The sequence below is a fragment of the Lissotriton helveticus genome, chromosome 10, assembly GCF_964261635.1.
Source record: "Lissotriton helveticus chromosome 10, aLisHel1.1, whole genome shotgun sequence".
NCBI classification, from domain to species: Eukaryota; Metazoa; Chordata; class Amphibia; order Caudata; family Salamandridae; genus Lissotriton; species Lissotriton helveticus.
In genome coordinates, this window is record NC_136071.1 from 638,788,198 (window position 1) to 638,807,742 (window position 19,545).

Below are 19,545 nucleotides of genomic sequence, written 5' to 3' on the forward strand. Positions count from 1 at the left end.
TGTGTAAAGCAAGATCAGAGTAAGAGTTTCAAATTCTTTGGAATAGATCATGTGTACATAGATCAACGAGGGGGAAATAGAGAACTGAAATTAAGGCGGCAGGAGGCAAGATGGATCATGCGCTTGCGGGCGGTGGAGGACGGCCTAAATTATGACCGGGAGTTGGAGTTTTTCCTGGGAGATTAAGAGTAAAAACAATGTGGTACTCGAAATTATAATGGAGATGTTTTGTGCGTCTTGGAAATCTGTAAATTAAGATCTAGTGCTTTGTTTTAACTCTATTCTAAGATGGCGGTCTGTGGAACGTAAACGGTGAGTCCGTTTTTGATGTTAATCATGAAATATCAGGAAATGCACTATTTGGTAAAGTCCCCACTCAAAGATGGCGGCCGGGAAAATAATAGCGGCAAGTCCGCTTTTTATGTTTAGTTCAGGAACATAACGGAATCAGGAAGTAGTGAAGGTGTTGCCTGTACTCGGGACGCCAAGATAACGTGGAGGGTGAGTATCCATAATGGAAGGATATAATGTAGAGATAAAGCGGTTTGGAGCGTTGGGAATAATAATAGTAAGTTATGCCGCCTTCATTCAACAGGGAGTGATGCAGGACTAAAAGGTGGAGAAAGGAAGAAGATATATGAAGTAAAGTTACAGACCAAGGTATGAGTTCGAAGTGGGAAATAGTAGGAACAGTTGTAGTTGCCAATGTAATGATAAGTGGAAGTTTCAATTGTGATATCCAATTTTCAGATATAAAGGCAAGATTTAAGAAAGAATAAAGTGGACATTTTGGGAATAAGAGAAACTGGATCGGATTGTTTTACCCAATAGAATTGCAGGTGAGAACAGAGCATTGAGAAATGTCTATTTTTATCGTTAGTTTGGAAAACTTGGAAAGCATAAAAATGGATAGACATATAAAAATACATGAGTTCTGAAATGGGGGCATCAATTATTCTTTTAGGAATTGCGAATACTCAAAAGAGGCTTTTCTCCAACCAATGGACTATAGCGATAAGGAATAGAGAGAGCGACCTCCCTGAAATTTATAGAGGTAGGAAATTTTGGTTTTTTGAAAGGGCAGCATTTATTGGTGTTGCGTAATTGATCAGTCTTTCTTCGTGCCGTGACTTAAGAGTAAGGAAAATGTTTCTCCCCTCAGGCAGGAGATTGTTTATATGAAGACAAGGTAAAATGTTGTCAGAGTTAACATCAGAAAAAACCTTTGGGGTATAAGCGGAATGTTACATTGGATGTCACAGGTGGTTGTTCGCTTTCAAATATGCATGGACATGTATAGGTTCTTGTGTGACACCACTGAGATACATATTGGGATCAAGTTTTTCGCATGAAAATATATTGTCGTCAATATGTTTTAAAATAATGTTGTCAAAACTAAGCATGTGTAAATAGGAGTGATGTGCATGCATTCACTAAGTAATGAATTTAAAATGACACAGGTTTTCTCTATGGGCCTAATGGAGCTCTATATAATGTTTGCAATTGTAACATGTGTACATATCGCTAAGATAGAAAACTTTGTATTATTTCCAGCCCTGATGAAGCCGATAGGTGTTTTATGACCTTGGCGAAACGCGTTGGTTTGGGATTGGAATTGGAATAAAAGAAGAGAATCTTCAAAAGTCCTTGGATCATTCAAATTATTTGGCTAATTGGAGCTATTATTGTGGGAGTGCTTCAATCTGTATGATTTACCGGTTTCTCTCACATCATCCACAAAGCCTCCTTCTCCTATACTTCTAGATATTGAGCTTCAATGTCCGTTAAGCTTACGTCGTGGAGTGTGGCCCGCATGACCGGTAACACGCAGTATCCTCCAATCAGCCCGATCGTTTCACGCAATGACACGCAACTGGCACCTTTACAGAAGGTAAGTAAGTAATTTAGTAAAAGACAACTGGATTTAGTGCTCAAGAAGCTAGAGATAATACGTTTCCTAGCATTATTAAAAGAACATATTTAAATTATCAGACGTCATGGCCCATATTATGTTTTATTTTCTTTATTTATTTAACAAGCAGGCAGTAACCAAAAACTACCTTTACCACTGGGTAAAGAGAAAAAAGAACCAATGAAAGTCATTTTTAATTCACCAATCATCTAAATACTATTGGTTATACATCCCTCCCCTTCCGCCAGCAGTGTCATGTGTTTATGAGGTTACAACGTATCTTGATTCCTATCCTGGTCGGAAGCTCCATAGGATTTATTTCATTTTTTCATAGCAGTACTTCATCAGAGTAATTCAAAAGAGCTTCCTCCTACCCCACTGTAATTGGAGAGCATTACCTGCACCCAGGGTTTCGGGTTGCCAAGATGTGTGACATTTTCATAATTTCAGCATTTTATCATTGCCTCGGCCTGTTCCCGGTTTACTTGAGTGCTCAGAAGAGCGCAATCCAGCGAGGCGCCTGCAAGGATCAGCTTTTAAAGGCAGACTTAAGGCCCCTTTAGATGCTGCAGACTGATTACCTGTGAGTAGGTGGTTCTGAAGTGTTCACTGGTTATTACAGGGAAGTAGAGCGATCCTTTAGGAAGCTATCCCTAAAGATAGCATTCATTTCAAAGAGATTGTGCTTACACAAGGACTTCAAAAGCCTCCCATTGGTTAGGATTTCACTGTACCCAGGAGCGCTTTTTAATCACAAGTGCATGCTAACTATAGACATTTAATTATAGAACACACTTGCATCCAGTCTCTCAAACGATTTTAAAGAACCGAAATAAAAACTACAAGTCCACATTAACCACAGTGATAGAGTCCGAGGGAGATTTCCAGAATGGCTTTGCAGTGACGGACAGGGTGTGTAGTAAACAGATACACAAACAGACAACACTACTTATATGGTTGTTTGCAATGAAGGTGAATTACAGTTTTAACAAACAGTCTGTCACTCTTATTTATTTATTAATTTTTTTTTTCAAAACCTTTATTGTACAGAAGGCGCTCACAGATACGGGCCTACAACCCACCGGGCCGGCCACCACAATAAATTGACACACGAGGCAATACAGGAGTGACAACAGGATTTTCAAATAGCTCATATGAAGACAAAGGTAACAAGTCGTCGAGCCGCCATCATGGACAGGATAAGAGTAGGTTAATTTTATAATAGAAAAAAGGGGGTTTCGCAGGATAATGACAATCTGTAAAGTCCAGAGGGCCGCGGTGGGCCGTGAGCAAGCCGAAGTTTCGAATACAGGAAAAAACCAAAAGAAAAGTCACATTTTGGCAAAGGCAGAACGTGAGTCCCACATCAAGAACAATTACACTCGCTGCTCAACGCCCTCCCACCACTACCATGGCACATAATAATAAAATAGCGAAAAATACGCTTACGAAACTAAAAGCCCTCCGTTACAACCACCCAGAAGAAAAAAGAAAAATAAGGGGGGGAAAGGGAAAATAAGGGAGGAAAAGGACATCAGAAAAAAGGAGGGGGAAAGTGAGGGCGCAGCGTCAGTGCACGCCCCCCACGGCTAACAAAGCACCCAATACTAATCCGGCACAAGAAACCAGTGGCCACGGGAGAAACGGATGCGTAGTAAACCGCAACAGCAGACATACAAAAAGGGCCATGCCAGTACAAACACCCTGGGGGGCGACGTGCCGACACTGCGCCACGAAATTAGGGGATACATAAGAGCCATAGAACCAAAGAAGGAACAAAGGAAGATACTATAAAACAGACCCCCCCCACCACCCCGCACAGCCCACCCTGCACCCCTGCAGAAGGCTATGGCCTACCCCCCAGCAGCATGCCTGTCGCCCTAATTGGAACCCGAAATATAGAAGAAATATAGAAAGAAAGAATTACGTAGATAAAAAAAAGGGGGGAGGGAAGGGAAAATAGGGAAAAACAGCGGGAGAGGAGCCACAGAATCAAAAACCCCTTCGGCTCCCACTCCCCCGCCCGAAAGTACTCAGAGCCCACGGGAAGATAATAAATACACTGATAAGCTCCAGGAACGTTAAGAAGTATCAAACAGAATCATACACTTATAAACGGATCATCCAACCATACCACAAAATAAGTCCACAGAGGCAAGATCAGCTCAACCCTGTCCTCGTTTTTCGCAAACCGTAGTCGTCCAACAAAGCAGGAACCAGATCACATGGAAACGGAGGTGAATAACAGGGAGTCGAATCACAAATACACTCAAGTCACAGCGGTCGCGACACGGATGATCCAGGTCGTACAGTAACCACCTCAGGCAAAGCAGGCACAGTTCCGAAGAGAACACGGAGAAAGCCAGTCCAGCGGCACAGCCACAGGATCTTCGTTCGGCCATGTGAAGCAAAAGAGGAGAAGGAGACCCATCAAGGTCGGTCCAGACGGGATCCGGCTGGCGAACCTCCGGAACAGACGGAGGCACAGGATGAAGAAGGGCAGCGGGCTTCCGTACATCCAGACCAACAGCAGCCTCCAGGTCCAGGACCCCAAGGAAAGTTCCAGCAGCACACAACAGAGATGAAGCCGCACAAACCGGAGGGGGCCCGGCAGGCCCAGCCAAGGGACCTCTCTCCAGGATAGCGACAGGTGCGGTCATGGGCGCCCCCCAGGAGCGCAGGGCGGCGAGGATGTCGCCAAGTGTAGGCTCACCTTTGCAGTATTCAGAAAACGTGCCGTGCGGCGGATCCGCATCGCCGGTCCCAGCAAGGCCAAAAGTCATGGGGCCGGCCGCCATCTTAGGAGCCCGGCGGGGCCGCTGCAGACACCAACCCCCGCCCGGATACCAACGGGGCCAAATAGGATACCGGCAGCCACCGGCAGAGGTGCCACCAGGGCAGGAAGGGGGGCCACCAGAAGAAGGCGATGCACCGGCACCCCACACGCCGCCGGCACCGTTCTCCGAGCCCGGGCGGAGGAACTCAAAATGGCCGGGTCGGAGAACAAAGGAGAGACGAGCCCTATGTACGGTTAACCCCGTCCATGGAAGGCAGCGCCCCAACGCCAGGCCACAGGACTGCCGGACCAGGCCCGGGGGGCCGCAATCGGCCTATTAGCACATCGGCCTCTCCGACCGACTCCACACCACCAGCAAGGGCCGGCCACCGCACCCCGTCCAGCCCGGGCGCCGCCAAGGAGTGCCAGGCCCGGCCGCTCCGGAGACCCCGAAGCAGACAGGGGCGTAACTCAGGATCCGTGACACCCAGGAACCACCGGAGCAAACGGTAAGCACCTGTGAAGTATCGTTGTTCCACTGCACATCGTAGAATACTTCCCGGGGCAGGATAAAGTACAGGATAGTTGTTGCAGACAGGAGAGTGAACGGAGCCGAGCTAAAACGCGGCCATCTCGGACGCGAGCTTGGCTCCTCCCCCCAGTCTGTCACTCTTAAGAAGCTTCAAGGTCTTCAGAGTGAGTAAACACGAAATCAGAACCTAGGATTTGTGAAGATAGACTTTTGACTTTGATTGAGGGATTGCTGCACTGATGCCAGAAGATGGATCATTTAAACACTACATATGAAATCGGAACGATGTCCCACTTTGTCAAGAAACAATTAAAGGTGGGAAACATAACCTCCCAACTTCACCCCAGTGGTGTAAATGTGCATTTCATTGTCTTCAGTCAAACCAAAAGTCTCCATCTTTTTTCAATTTACTATGTCTACGATTTATCACGACAGCTCCTGCTCCTTTTTTTAACTTCTTTTTCAAAATCGCCTATTTTATAACTCTGCTGACCAGAGGAAAATCATACTCACTAATGAGACATTAATATCAAAAAGTATGAAAAGGGCTGAAAAGAAATCGCCCTCAGCGATGGGAGCTTGCCTCAATGATCAGGTCCATATGGTCTCATCACGGGCTCTGGTTCGGAGTGAGGTGTAAATAGGTTTAAATTAATTTGGAGAAAGCAACAGCTCTAAAGCATCAGGCAAAAAGGTTGTGAGTGAAATAAAGGGATTTTAAGGGGCCTAATGCAATCTACAGCCATAGATTATTTACAAATGCAGCCCACTCTCTCTGCTCACAGCATAAATACTGACTGGGGGTCCATAGGAGACTGCGACCAGTCACAGGGCAGAAGAAACAGGCACAAAGTTCAGGAGCACTTTGTTGAACTTTATTGGATTTTCTAAAGAAACACACAAGGTTTCCCCAAAAGTAACGAGGAACTTCATTGGGCGAGTCTACTAGCCTCATAAGTGCCAAGGTTTCAGGTTGCATATGTGTGACATTTTGATAATTTAAGTGGAATTATGAGTGACATTCAATGACTATGAGTGACCTGTTCTCATGAGTAAAATCGAGCAATGAAGACAAGGGAAACATTGGAAATTGCACCCATTTCAGTAGTAGATTGTGAATTTTTAAATCTAGCTTTGAAGGAAGATTATGCTTTTTTTCAGAGCAGGGTGAGGATTTTCTACATCTGTTCCAATGTCTAGTACATTCACAGTTAAGCATTACTCTACCTATTTGGACCAGATTAATTACGGAGAATGGTACACTGCCTCACAGCTAATGTTGCCCCATGCATGCTGTGTTTCTTCTACTGTTAAACGTTTCTCAAAGACAAAATTCTGATTGCGCCATCATGTTAATTTTGTATTTAAGTCTTTTACTAGCTGGTCTGCACTGAGGTTTGAAGACTGCTTTTTAGGCTCTATCCAAAGGTATTTATGACACAATAAGGAGGCCATGCCATGATGGCAACAATTAGTACAATGGCTGAATGGAGAGCTCTTTTGTGACACAACAAGTTATGTCACCCTCCAGCCACCCTGCAGAGTTTGAGGTTCATAGCTTCATTCTGCCTCTGACAGGCCAATTGAGATGACAGGGCTTCCTTAAGAATTTGAATCCCAAGATTAGCTGGCAGTAAGCCGAGGATTTTCCATCAGCCGAAGACCTCCATTTTCTGTGCTCTGCTGTCTCACATATTTGAAATGTCACTCATAATTACGCTGAAAGTATGAAATTACTACTCATGGCAACCTTAAAACTTTATTTTTGGTGCTCTCTGTAAGAATGTCTATGGGTACATATGACTGGATAACCTGGTGCTCTTTAAGGTCATCATCTACTATTTCCTGTTCTTTGAAAGTTAATAAATTAAATATGTAATATAAAAAGTGCTGTAAATTGCACCATTTTGGTCAGTCTTTTTCCAAAATTTGCTAGGGGGGAGAACCCCCCCAAACTCCTTTAAGAGTGGTCGGGCTCGCTTGCTGCGCTCGCTCGCTACGCGCAAGATGGGGGCTGCTCTTGAATAATTTGCCAGGGCTGCTTTCAGTTCCCAGTCCGGCCCTGCTCCTCACCCAATCTGTACTTTCCAACTCTAATAATCTCTTCCTTGGAGACTTTAACCTCCACTGGAATGACATCAGACCCTGCAGCTAATCTCCTCTTTAATCTTCTGGAGATCAGTGACCTTAAACAAATCTGTCACTCGCCACTCTTGATGCCATCATCACTAATGATGATTTGGCCTCCCTTTCCAGCATCATCCCCATCGACTGGTCTGACCATCATCTCATCCTCTTCTCGATCAACACTACTGACCCCCGTATCCACGCCAAAAGCATCAAACTGACCAGAAACCTTCATCTTATCCCACCCGGCGAACTAGAAAAGAAAATCAAAGCCCAATTCCTGCTAGCTCCTTTCTCCCAAAATGCCAACACCCTCACCAAACACTATAATAAATCAGTTACCGAGGTCCTAGCCCAAGTGGCACCCCCAAAGAAACATACCTTCCAAATCCTGGTTCAACCCTGTTCTCAACAACAAAAGACGCTCCCTTAGACATTTTGAAAGAACTTGGAGGCAACACCTATCCCCCTCCCATCTAGCTCTCCTCCGATCTTCTAGGTGCAACTACAAAAAGGCACATCCTCAATGAAAAGTCCACCTTCTTCCGCACTCAGCTTGGATAGGGCCAAAAATAGACCAAGAGATCTATTCAACATCGTCAAAAATCAAACATCATGTGCCCCCCAAAAGTTGACGGCCTCTATTGAGAAATGCGAAGAAATTGCAAAGTTCTTCTCTGATAAAATCACCAAAATAGACCAATCCTTCATCTTAAATCCGCTTTCTCCTAACACACTACTTTTGTGTGACATTTCTCCTGAATCTCCTTTCCCTTCAAATCCTCCACCTGTCCCTGCACATCTCTCGTTCGGTTCCCTCTCACCTAAACCCAACCCTTCTCTCCCTCAGCAACAAAAAACACAATGCCTCCTGGCATAATTTTCTCCCTGTCAACGAACACGAAGTCTACAACATCATTGCTAAGCAAAAACCAACCTGCCACACCAAAGACTCTCTGCCCCCTAACCTTGTCCAAGACCTAAAACATATCATTGTCCCTTTCTAGACCACCATTATTAACTCTTCCCTGGCCACGGGGTGTGTTCCTGCCTCCCTCCAACTGGGTTAAATTACACCCATTCCCAAAAATCCTAATGCAGATCCCAATGACCCAAATCACCTCCGACCAATCTCTAACCTCCCTCTTCTCTCCAAAGCCCTTAAAAAATGTGCCCTGCTCCAACTTGATAATCACATCAACACTTTTGACCTCTTTGACTCACTCCAATCTGGCTTTAGAAAAGGTTGCAGCACAGAATCTGCCATGCTCAATATAGTGGACGACCTTCATCATTCACTCGACAAAGGTGAATCATGCCTTCTCATTCTCCTTGACCTATCCGCTGCCTTTGATACTGTTAACCACTCCACCTTACTAAACACTCTTAAAGTCCGCTTTGGCCTCATTGGCCATGTCCTCAACTGGTTCACCTCCTTTCTCCAACACAGAACCCAACAAATCAAAATTGAGAACTGCCTCTCCAACCCCACTCCGATCTCCCTCGGTATCCCCCAGGGATCCATTCTCTCTCCTGCTCTCTTCAACCTCTTCATGGAACTACTCACCCTCATCCTCAAACAAGCAGGAATAAATTACCACCTATATGCCGACGACACACAACTTTACTATAAGATTAAATCCCACTCCGATATCCTTCACCTAAATGACACTCTGACCAAGATCCAATTATGATTCCACCATAAGCATCTCAAACTCAATCCTAAAAAAACTGAAATCATTCTCTACATGCATAAAAACAACCCACTTCCCATACAAGACTGGATCTCTGACCTTAATGCTCTCAACTGCTCTCTCACCACTTCTAATTCAGTTAAGTCTCTAAGCATCACCATTGATAATAGCCTCATCCTCACCTCCCACATAAAAACCGCAGCCAAAGGAGCACTCTTTACTCTTCATAATCTCAAGAAAATTAAGCCCTTCGTCCCGGCTTATGACTTTAAAACTGTTGTCCAATAGCTGGTCCTGTCGAGATTCGACTATGGCAACGCTATCCTTGCTGGAACACCTAAAGTCCACCTCGCTTCACTCAAATCTGTGTTCAACCTGGCAGCTAGGCTACATCCGACTACAAACATTTTGATCACATCTCCCCCGCCCTGAAAACCCTCAAATGGTTAACCATCGAAGGCAGATCCACCTATAAGACTGCATGTATCACGCACAAAGCCCTTCACCAAAACACCGCAGGTTACTTCTCAGATAAACTCCACAAAGCAGGCTGCTCACAACTGACGAGGAACACAAACGCCCTCTCTCTTATCCCCCCCCTGTTTAAGAAGAAAGGCACTCAAGTTCGCTCTTTCTCCGGTAACGCTCCCTCCATCTGTAACTCCCTGCCTAAAGACCTACGCTGTAACCCCTCCTACTTTAACTTAAAAAAAGAACTCAAATTGTTCCTCTTCAACAAATACTGGGGCCCTTAATTCCTACGTCTGACACTGAACTCACACGCTGCGACCGCGTCATGTCCCCCTCGACTGCCCTCCAACTCTATCCCCCACCTTCTCCTACCAATCCCCCCTCCCTCATGCTACTCTTCCCCCTACCCTCCCCCCTGATCTCTATATCTACTTATGACTCCTAGCCCTACGCACGACCTCCCACTGATTTACTATTCCTGCTTCTCCCCTAACTCCTACTATCGTCTTCCCCTTTTTTTCTCTTCTTCCCCTCTTTTTTCTCTTCTCCCTCACCCTCACCCATCCTCCCTAACCTAAGTTGTCACTACCCACGTTAGCTTAACATAGTGTTCTGTAAATAGCTTTCGTATTATATCTGCTTTCTTTGTTATATTGGCTCTTGTTTTGCTCAAATGTTTTTTAATACTGTACCTCCTCAAATTCTTGTAAAGCGCTCTGATACCTCTGGGTCTAGCCAGCGCTATAGAAAACCTTTAAAATAAATAAATATATGTTTGTGTGTGAGGCAACCTTATTTTCGAAGCCAGGCAGCGGCCAGGCCTTCCAATCTCCCCACGTTGTCTGTCTACCCATCTCATAGACATATGCTTTATCTCCTGGTCAGCCGTTTCATTATATTCCGTTAACAACTCTCTGATTTCTGCTAGTGTGTGTGCCTGTTGTGATTCCTCATTTTGTCTCTCTAGTTGCCGCAGAGATTTCTTGATCCTCTTCATTCTAGCCCGCAGGACCTTCAGCACCCCCTCCGTGAGGCTAATATAGGTGCTGCGTATAGTAACTTTAAACAGCTCTCATAGCACGCCCGCACTTTCCACCAGACATGCCAACCCTCCCGATTCAGGCGTGAGACTACCGATTTGAAGGCTAGTCTCCCGCCTCCCGATTCCTAAAAGCAGAAACCCGATTCCTCGGGGGTTTCAGCTGACAGGGCTTGGTATTGTGTAAAGTGCTAATTCTTCCAGCAAAGAGTGGCGATGCAGGGGCTCTCGAAGGTGTGAAAAATCAACAAAGCGTCATTAACAAAGGAATCGTCTTTTAATGACCTGCGAAGTAGGGGGGGGGGACTGTTTCAGCCCGGGCTGCCACAGGGGGGGTGGGGGGGCATGTACTGCCAACAACCTGCCAGGCCAGTGCCCAACACTTGTAATCACCCTCTCTGCCTGCCATTATGCTCCATGCTTCTGAAAGGTAAGAAAAAAAAGTGCATTTACGTTTCAAATGTCCGATCCTACAGCAGCACACAAGCCCATACATGCCAGTAACCCGATTCAAAGCCCCATTCTCCCTATTTTTTTTTTTTTTTTTTAAATCTCCCACTTTGCTCTCCTGAAATGTTGGCATGTATGCTTTCCACTGTTCCCTGATTATCCAGAAAGAACTGTGTTATAGCCGGGCAGACCTCTTCCCTCATCCCTGAGTCCAGAAGGGATGTGGCCTGCAATCGCCACTGGAATGCTTGTGTATTTTTTGTGGGGAATTCCAGTTCTAGCATCACCAGAGCATGATCCGATAGGGTTTCCGGTAAGTGCACTACGTTTTCCACCCACTTGGTTGCCTCCCCGAAGTTAACCAATAATCCAGCCTGGACCAGGTTTTGTGTACTGAGGATACATGTGTCCCTTCTCGAACCCGGGGGTTTCTTGTCCTTCAAATATCAGTCAGCGAGTGTGTGCCCATAATGTCCTGAAGTACATGTGCGGCTCGTTTTCCTTGTCACTCTGTGGTTGCGTTACGATTCAGGACCGGGTCTAAATATGTGTTCAGATCGCCACCCCATATTATTATCTCAGGCTGTCGTGTGTATAGTTTGTGGGCTATTTGGCAGTAAAAATCGTGGTCATCAATATTGGGTCCATATGTGGTAACAATAGTGATGTGCATACTGTGGAATACTCCCTTTATTAGTGTAAAGTGGGCTATTTCATCCGACACTGTGTTAGTAAGTGTGAACGGAACCCCTTTTTTTACCATTATGTGAACCCTTCTAGAGTAAGAGGAGTATGATGACACCACCCTCACCGTTACCCACTTTGCTCCCACTCGCAAGTCACCCAGCTTTGCCAAGTGAGTCTCCTGCAACAATATTATTTGTATATGATGTCTGTCAAGATAGGCGAATACCTGACAAATCTTTTTAGGGCTATTCAACCCCCTTACATTCCATGTAAAGAGTTAAAGACTTTCCACCATAGTGCATGCGCTTGAATACTGACATATTAATTTCTGACCTTGTGAGTCCTTTCATCCTGTATGTGACTCATAGCTACAACCATGACTGTGACGTACCTAACATATAATAACAAACCTTCCCCCTCACCCACCCACTTTAGCATCCCAATCATGCCAAAGACATTCCCATAGCAGTAAATACGTAGATACAAGTAACAATAATGAGCTATTAAAATTCCTTCCTTAAACTCCATTCTGCTTTAAACTGTAGGGATGTTTCCTATTGGGGGTCGCTAGGTGCCCAGTATTCCATCCGTCTTCCCGGGTGTGTATATCTATGTTAGACATCACTGATTATACTACAGTGATGGAACCTGGTCCTTAAATGCACATGCACATTGAAACTGCAAGCATTTTACCCTTCTTACAATGATCCCTCCCCTCACACCGATGCTGATACACATTTAACCCATGACCACCGAGTGCATACATGTTACACATTATCAGTTCGGAAGTCCCATGTGCACCTATGTGGTAACTACATTAACGTCAAATCTATTATGCCTCTCAGAGCTTGCCTCCGTTGCGGGTACTTACAGTAAGTATTGAGTTTACAGTCTATAGAGTACATCCTCCCGTCATGCAAGGAAGACATTCCACTCGGGTTGAGGGGGGAACCCCGAAGACATTCCACTCGGGTTGAGGGGGGGAACCCTGCCCGAGACCAGATACTCACTAGCACCACAGGGACAATGTCCAATCATGCCCCTGATGTTTACCAGCAGTCGGTCCGAGGGACAGGTACAGAATAATCAACACTGGTGCCTGCTGCAACTCCCTTGTTTAATCCGAATGTGCTGAGGTCATTGATTGTGGTGATCCTCTTTGGTCACACTGTACCTTTTTCAAGAATTCTATAACTGCTCCCGGTGAGGTGAAAAATATGGGTTTGCCTTCATATGTGAAACGGAGGCACGCGGGATAGAGCATAGCGTAGGGGTTGCTAGCCGTGCGTAATTTCTTCTTTACTGTGGCAAATTCTTTACAGCCAGCCTGAACAGTCATTGTAAAGTCTGAAAAAAAGGACACCTCATTCCCCTGGTAAGCAACAGTCTGCTTTTCCCTTGCCATGTATAGGATGGAGTCACGATCTCGATAATGTAGTATTCTGGCGATAATTGGTCGGGGGCTGGGGCCTCTGGCAGCGGTCTGGCAGCGGTCTGGTGGCCCGTGATCTATGTGCCCTCTCTACTATCAGCTCTTGGGAGAGGTGTTCTGTACCAAAAATGTCCTTCAGCATTGTCTCAACATAGTCCTCCAAGTGTCCAGTATTCGTACTTTCAGGGACTCACATGATGTGACATTATTGCGCCTGGAGCGCGCCTCCAATTCTTCGTTTTTGGCTTTGATGACTTCCAGTATTTTCTCCATCCCCCTACACTTGGCCGCTGTTTCTTGAGAGTTGTCCTCCAACACTGAAATCCGCTGTTCTGCCGCAGTCAGGCATGCTGCCTGCTTATCTAGCTTGGAGGCGATGTTGTCCATGCTCAGGGACAGTGTGTCTATCTTTCCAATGATTTCTTGAAGGCTTTGTTGCATCGCTAATAATGTGGCTTCTAGCAGTGGTGTGGACTGATGTCCAGCCTCCAGCTCCATGTCAGAGTGTGCGTTGCAGGTCTTGCCGAACGACGCAACTCAAAGTTAAATTGCGACTGCTGCTTATCCGTTTTCCCCATATTGATTTGGGGATGTGCGGTCGTGGTACACTGGAGAACTTCACCAGGGCTCAATGCCTCGACGATTTGTCGTCCCGCTTCCTGAAGGGCAGCCTTCCTGCTCATGTTACGACGTGTTACCCTGTAATTTTCCCTCCTCAAATCTCCTTGATATATGGGACCGTTTTAGCACCCGGGACGGCACGGCTTATCTAGAACGTGGTTGGCTCTGGACGCCTCCCAATCACTCCCCCCAGTTGCCTTTTGCTCAAAGGGCCTTTTATTGCGCTGCCTGATTTCCCTACGCTCTGCCGGTCTCCCAGGTGGGGGCCCCATATAGTTGCACTACTCCATTCGCTTTGCTTCTTTTTTGTTTTTTGGGGCCTGTGGCGTTTTCCGCTCTTGCGTGCTGTCGATTAGGCCGATCGCAGCCTGAACGTACCCCGCTGCCTTGGTGCCGTTTCAGGACTTTGTGTGCCTCTGCGCGTATGAGTTGTTATGAGCGGCTCTGCCGCAGGTAGCAATCACTGCCCGCCTCTGACACTATGGCCCCTCCGTGCGTAGGCCGCAGTTCTGTCAGTGTTCGTGCCACTTTGCAGGTCTTACAGCCGATGTTGACCTCTGACACCACGTCGCTCTTACTTGTTTATTTCCTGCGACAGGTCCGGTCTCCACTCTGCAGTCTGGAGCCTCAGCAGTCTTTCCAGGCCATCACGGTCAGGCCGCCATCTTGGCTCACCAGACTTGTGCTCTCTGCGACCCTCCACCGCAATCCGCCTTCCACCGGTCGCAGCACCAGTTTCGTCCTCGATTTATGTGCCCTGTTCCTTTAGGGCTCATGGTCTATGCTTGATGAGCTCCGATGGCTGTCCAGGCTGCTTTACTGTGACGGATTGTAGAGCCGGCCGGCCGAGCAGCACGAAAGTGCGGCCATCTTGCCGTGGGCTCTCTAGCACCCCCCAATAAGTTGAGAGTTAACACCAACAAAACCAAGGTCAAGGTGTTTGGAAACAACAAAAATAAGTGTAGGCATTCTTTGGTGCTAGGGACAATTAACTATCACCTATGCTGGAACATATAAATACCTGTCTGGCTATTTGCAGTCCCAACACACATCTAAATTAAAGCTAACACCATAACATTAACCCTCTGCAAACTTAACTCACATTTTACAGCCCATCCACAGAGGTGATTATAAGAGTAATTAAAGCAAAGATGATACCAACAGTCTCTTATGGTCACCATGCCTTCGCTGCTAAGCTAATATATATGTGGACAGGCTGTAATGTATATTATACAGATAGATATTCCATCTCTCCCAGTACACACAACAAATCCTGACATGCTGAAAATAGTGATCCAAGAAATGTACAGTTCAGCTAACAATCTGTGAACATCTCATTCAGCAGCAGCAGTCATTAATGGCCTAAAACTCCATGATATCAGCCTTAATAGGGAGTGTGGCCTGGGAGGGAATAGAGTAGGATGTGTTTTGCCTGCTCTCCTACTCCCCGGGGGCTCATCCAGCATTATCGACTGCACCTGGGCACTTGAGGGGGCGACCTGCAGCTGATACAGTGGCTGCTCTTCCGCCCTCACAGTGAGGTGGCTGTGTTCCCCTCCTGCATCGACACTGGCCAATGCACAGCAGAGGCCCTCCATGGCTTTTGGATGCCCCACCGCCATCTTGCCTGGCAGCCCTCGCATCGCCCGGCCCTGCCTCAGCTGTGGCAGACCTACTTAGCTGCCTACCCTGGAATGTACATGATGGGGAAGGCTGCCTCTCTGCTGCTTGAGGTGGGGGCTGCTCCGCCACTGATCAACACGGAGCATGTGGAACCTGATCGAGGAACTGGGCACCATTTCAAGGCTCCGTGAAAGGGTGCAACAGCACTTCTCCTGCTGGGCCGCGGCCCACTAGCCCTTCGAACATCTGGAGGTGGCTCTGACTATGGCTACAGCCCAAGAGAACCCGAGCACACAGAACTACCTGCAATGAGGACCCCGCAACGTGGATACCCCAGGCCTCACTTGCTCGACTCAGGCTTGTGATACGGCCTGTCTCCGCTCCTGTACCCTGGAGAAGACTCAGAGGTCAGACAAAGTAGGGCTGAGTGGTTTGTGGTGCCTGGAAGCGGACCAGGGGGACCCTGAGACTGATTTTACTGACCTGGACCGTAGATTGAACATCTTGAGCCAGGGGGAGCCTAGCGACAATCGGTTGAGGGGGAACATCTCACCAAAAGACCCCCTACACTGTAGCCTTTTCTTGTGGGATACGACCTGGCTTGCATGCTCGCTGTCAGCCCGTGGTCCATGGTCCTGCCTTCCGGTAACTGGACCCATTCAGAGGTGGAGAACCCCGGAAAAGGTACCTCCCTTATTGCCTGATACCTGCTGTGGTGCATAGAGGCCTCAATACTGCATACCTACTGTCCTCAACAGGGGTGGTGGGCCGGGGCTCTTTGGGGCGGCTTATGCTGGAGAGGCATGAGTGGTTGGTAGGTCCCCTGGACATCAGGGGTGCTCCCTGAATGGTCAATGCCTGGGCCCCCTGAGAGCACAGTTGTCTTAGTTCATGAGGACCAGACCCACATGCGACCGGCCTGCGCCATTGGACCCTCTCACCTCTACACAGGGTGAGGCCCCCATACTTATGTGACCCAGTTGCTTTTGAGGACAGGTGTACTCCAGAACCATCCTATTTCGGCCTCAGTAATCCAAATGCCCCCGGATAGGCCATAACTGAAAGCTGCTCCTGCGCTCTCTACGATTTGGCCAGTGCCAGGACCCCATGCATTAGTGGGTTGGACTGTACCTGTTAATGGATAACCCAGCTCTTCCTGGGGGAAGGGTGGGGAGGTAGTTTTCCCCATAGGCTCTCTCTTGCGCAGGGGTTCAGTCCAGAGTTCCACCCTCTTCTTCAACCGTAAGCCCTACACAATATCTCTCCGCCATCTGAACTGGTTAGAGACAGACTGAGACCGTACACATCCGCCTGCTCACATCTCTTTCCCTGGCTAATAGTACACTACTTTGATGGATACCCCCGCAGCTTGTGACAGGGAAAGCAAGGTGGGCACCTGAAAACCCTGCTTACGTCAGACTGGTCCTGGCACACCCCGCCGACATGCCACACTCCAAATCCGAAAACGATAACCCAGTGATGTTGCTATGGACCAAGGCCTTGTCAGCAGACTCAGACACACTGCCTCCACCCCCAGCCCCAAAGCAGAGCCCACACCCTTGGCCCCTATTGCGCAGGGTTACATGGACGGCTTCTGACAGGAAATTTGCTCTGACATTAGCTCACTCAAAGACAAATTAAAATCCTGCCTACGCGACATCCTGATAAATTTCTCCAGGATAGAGGAGCATGAAGATGACCTTGAATGCATGGTATATGCCAGGTCAGAGGACCAGGAGAGGTTATGGCAATGGGAGACGGCTCTTGAAGAACAAAACATTGACTTCCAATCAAGCAAGAAGATTTGGAAAATAGAAGCTGCCGTAACATTATCTGCATCCTGGGGGGTGCAGAAGGCAGTGTTATCATTTCTTGTACGGCGGGTATTCTCCAGGCAATTCAAGGAGACAATGCTTCTTTGCCAACCCTTGACAGGGCCCATCGGTTGGACTTAACCACTGGAAGCACGGACGTAGTGCCAGACATTTTGACTAGAGTGCATTTCTTTTCTGAAAATTAAGTAATACTTAGAGAATCTCGAGTCTAGACTGAATGAATCTTTTGGGGATATGCTGTGCAACTCTACCAAGATCTACTTCCTATCACTTTGCGGAAACGGCAGGACTTCAAGTCTGTCACTGACAAACTGCGCATGGAAATCTGTTATCAATGGGGCTACCCCTTTGCTCTCTTGTTCACATGGGAGGCCAAATGCAGCTCACTAAGGTTGCTCATAGAGGCAAAACAATAGTTGGGACTCTGTTGTGTGATGTACCAGACATAGCTGTAGTGTTTTTATTGAGTATATGTTTGTGAGCGGGCTGGAGGAAGGCAATGACACAGTATCTTTGTGGTTAGGGGATTTTATTAAACTCAACAAAAGTTTTCTCCTTCTCGGACTGGGGCGATAATAAGGCAGTGAGGATTCCGGTTCGTCCTCTGGAATCGGGCAGCTCTTTGGAGTCCGACGTCGCCTCTCCAGGATGTCTCCTCATACGGCCAGGCCCCAAAAGAAAAAGAAAAGATGCAGTCAGATAACGTTCTCTGACCTGCTTTACAGGGGAACGGGAGTGAGAGGCACACGGTGCGTTTATATACAGAGGCACACGGTGAAGGCGGTGCACAGGAGGGGAAGTGGGGGTTTGGGAGTAGGAATACGGTGAGGGGGATTCGGTTCACACTCTTCTCCCCGCCCAGCCCGCTATTCGTGCTCGTACCTGGTGGAGCCACTCTTCTCCTGAAGAGCGGCTGGGCAGCGCGAGGGTACGTTGGCCTCCAGGCTCCTCTCGTCTCCCGCTCAGGTTCATAGTCCTCTGGCTCAGCTGGGACGCTTGCTCTTCTTCTCTCGACTCCGCGAACTCCGTCTCCTTCCCTGATTCCGCTTCACTCCGGTCTGGTGGCTCGCACACTCCTCCAATGGGCGTCCAGGTTTTCAGGCCGTCTCCTCCTGTGACGTTGGTGAATGGGGCGGGAACACCCGCCAACTCCGCCCAATTAAAGTAACAGGGCTCCGGGTCAGGCACTGCTGTTAAGCACGGAGCTTGAATGGGTGGGGGACACTGTGAAGAGACAGACGGGGAAGGAGTGAGACCAGGTCTATAAGGTGGTGATGTCAGTCTTCTTCCTATGGGTCCCGCTTCCCCGTCACAATGTTACAGAATGGTTTCTATGTAAAGCAGCCTGGCATATAAGTACAACTGCCGCACCAGGAGCAGCCTGCCTGCTGCTCAGCCCATCTTCAACTGCCACACCACACCACAAAGGCACCCAAACATTCCATGCATCTCCATCACACCAACATGCCACTCAGAACACTCACACTGGCTGAGCAGCTAGGTAAACTGGGAGAAACATTAGTTCATAGGCAGGATATAACATATCCCCCTCCTTTGAAATGAAAACCAAAACAAACGATGCTAAGTGGGAACAACTATACACAATACTATTAATATATGCAAAAAATAGTTCCAAACTCAGGGATGCAAAGTAAAATACAACATCTCGAGAGAGTCTGAACAGTAAGAAACAAGACAGGATGAATTAATAAATTGACAAGCGATATTACCCATTCTCCCCCTTATAAAACAATTTAAAACAATTTGTAATGTGTAGCAATGGGTGACACGCACCCCGAGAATTCGATCCCTACTACAAGGGAACAAAAAGTGTAGATAGGATTCCTCAAGTAAGCAATATTATGTACGCTATGAAGATGGGACTCAAAGTTTATTCTCAAAACAGCGGTGCCTCCCCTGTTTGGGGTGCCCCTGGAAGAGACCTTCGGCCCATCTGGACCACTGTGAAGCCACAACGCCCCCAACGGGATATCATTCACCGCCTCTGCAGCCTCGGGGGGGGTCGGGGGGGGGAGAACTTCTCCTGCTCGCCTCACTACAGGCTCCCTCTGAACTCGGACACTTCATCGTGCTCACATGCACCAGTGCGTGCACGATGTCACTACCCTGTATATTCTCCTTCCTACTACTGGCGACGCTGGGCCGTGGGGCCTAGGAGGGGCCCTTGAACTCATAATCTGTCACTGACTTCGTTTCCAGTGCGATGGACATCCTCAGAGACTCATCCCTCGGGGGGGGGGGGGGGGGGGGGGGCTCCTCCAGCGGGTCTGGAGCACTTTGATCCCGGCCTCCGCAAGACAGGAAAGTTGCTGTTGGACCCTGCTG

The 19,545-nt window shown here is 47.6% G+C and overlaps 1 long non-coding RNA gene across 1 annotated transcript in view; it reads right to left on the minus strand.

The window, feature by feature from the left end:
• Nucleotides 1-17,809: 17,809 nt before the first annotated feature.
• The window catches only part of LOC144785434 (uncharacterized), a 58,216-nt gene continuing 56,480 nt past the window's right edge, over nt 17,810-19,545 (minus strand). The window contains exon 3 of the long non-coding RNA XR_013601882.1: nt 17,810-18,423. This is a non-coding gene — a long non-coding RNA (uncharacterized LOC144785434). The remainder of the gene's footprint in view (nt 18,424-19,545) is intronic.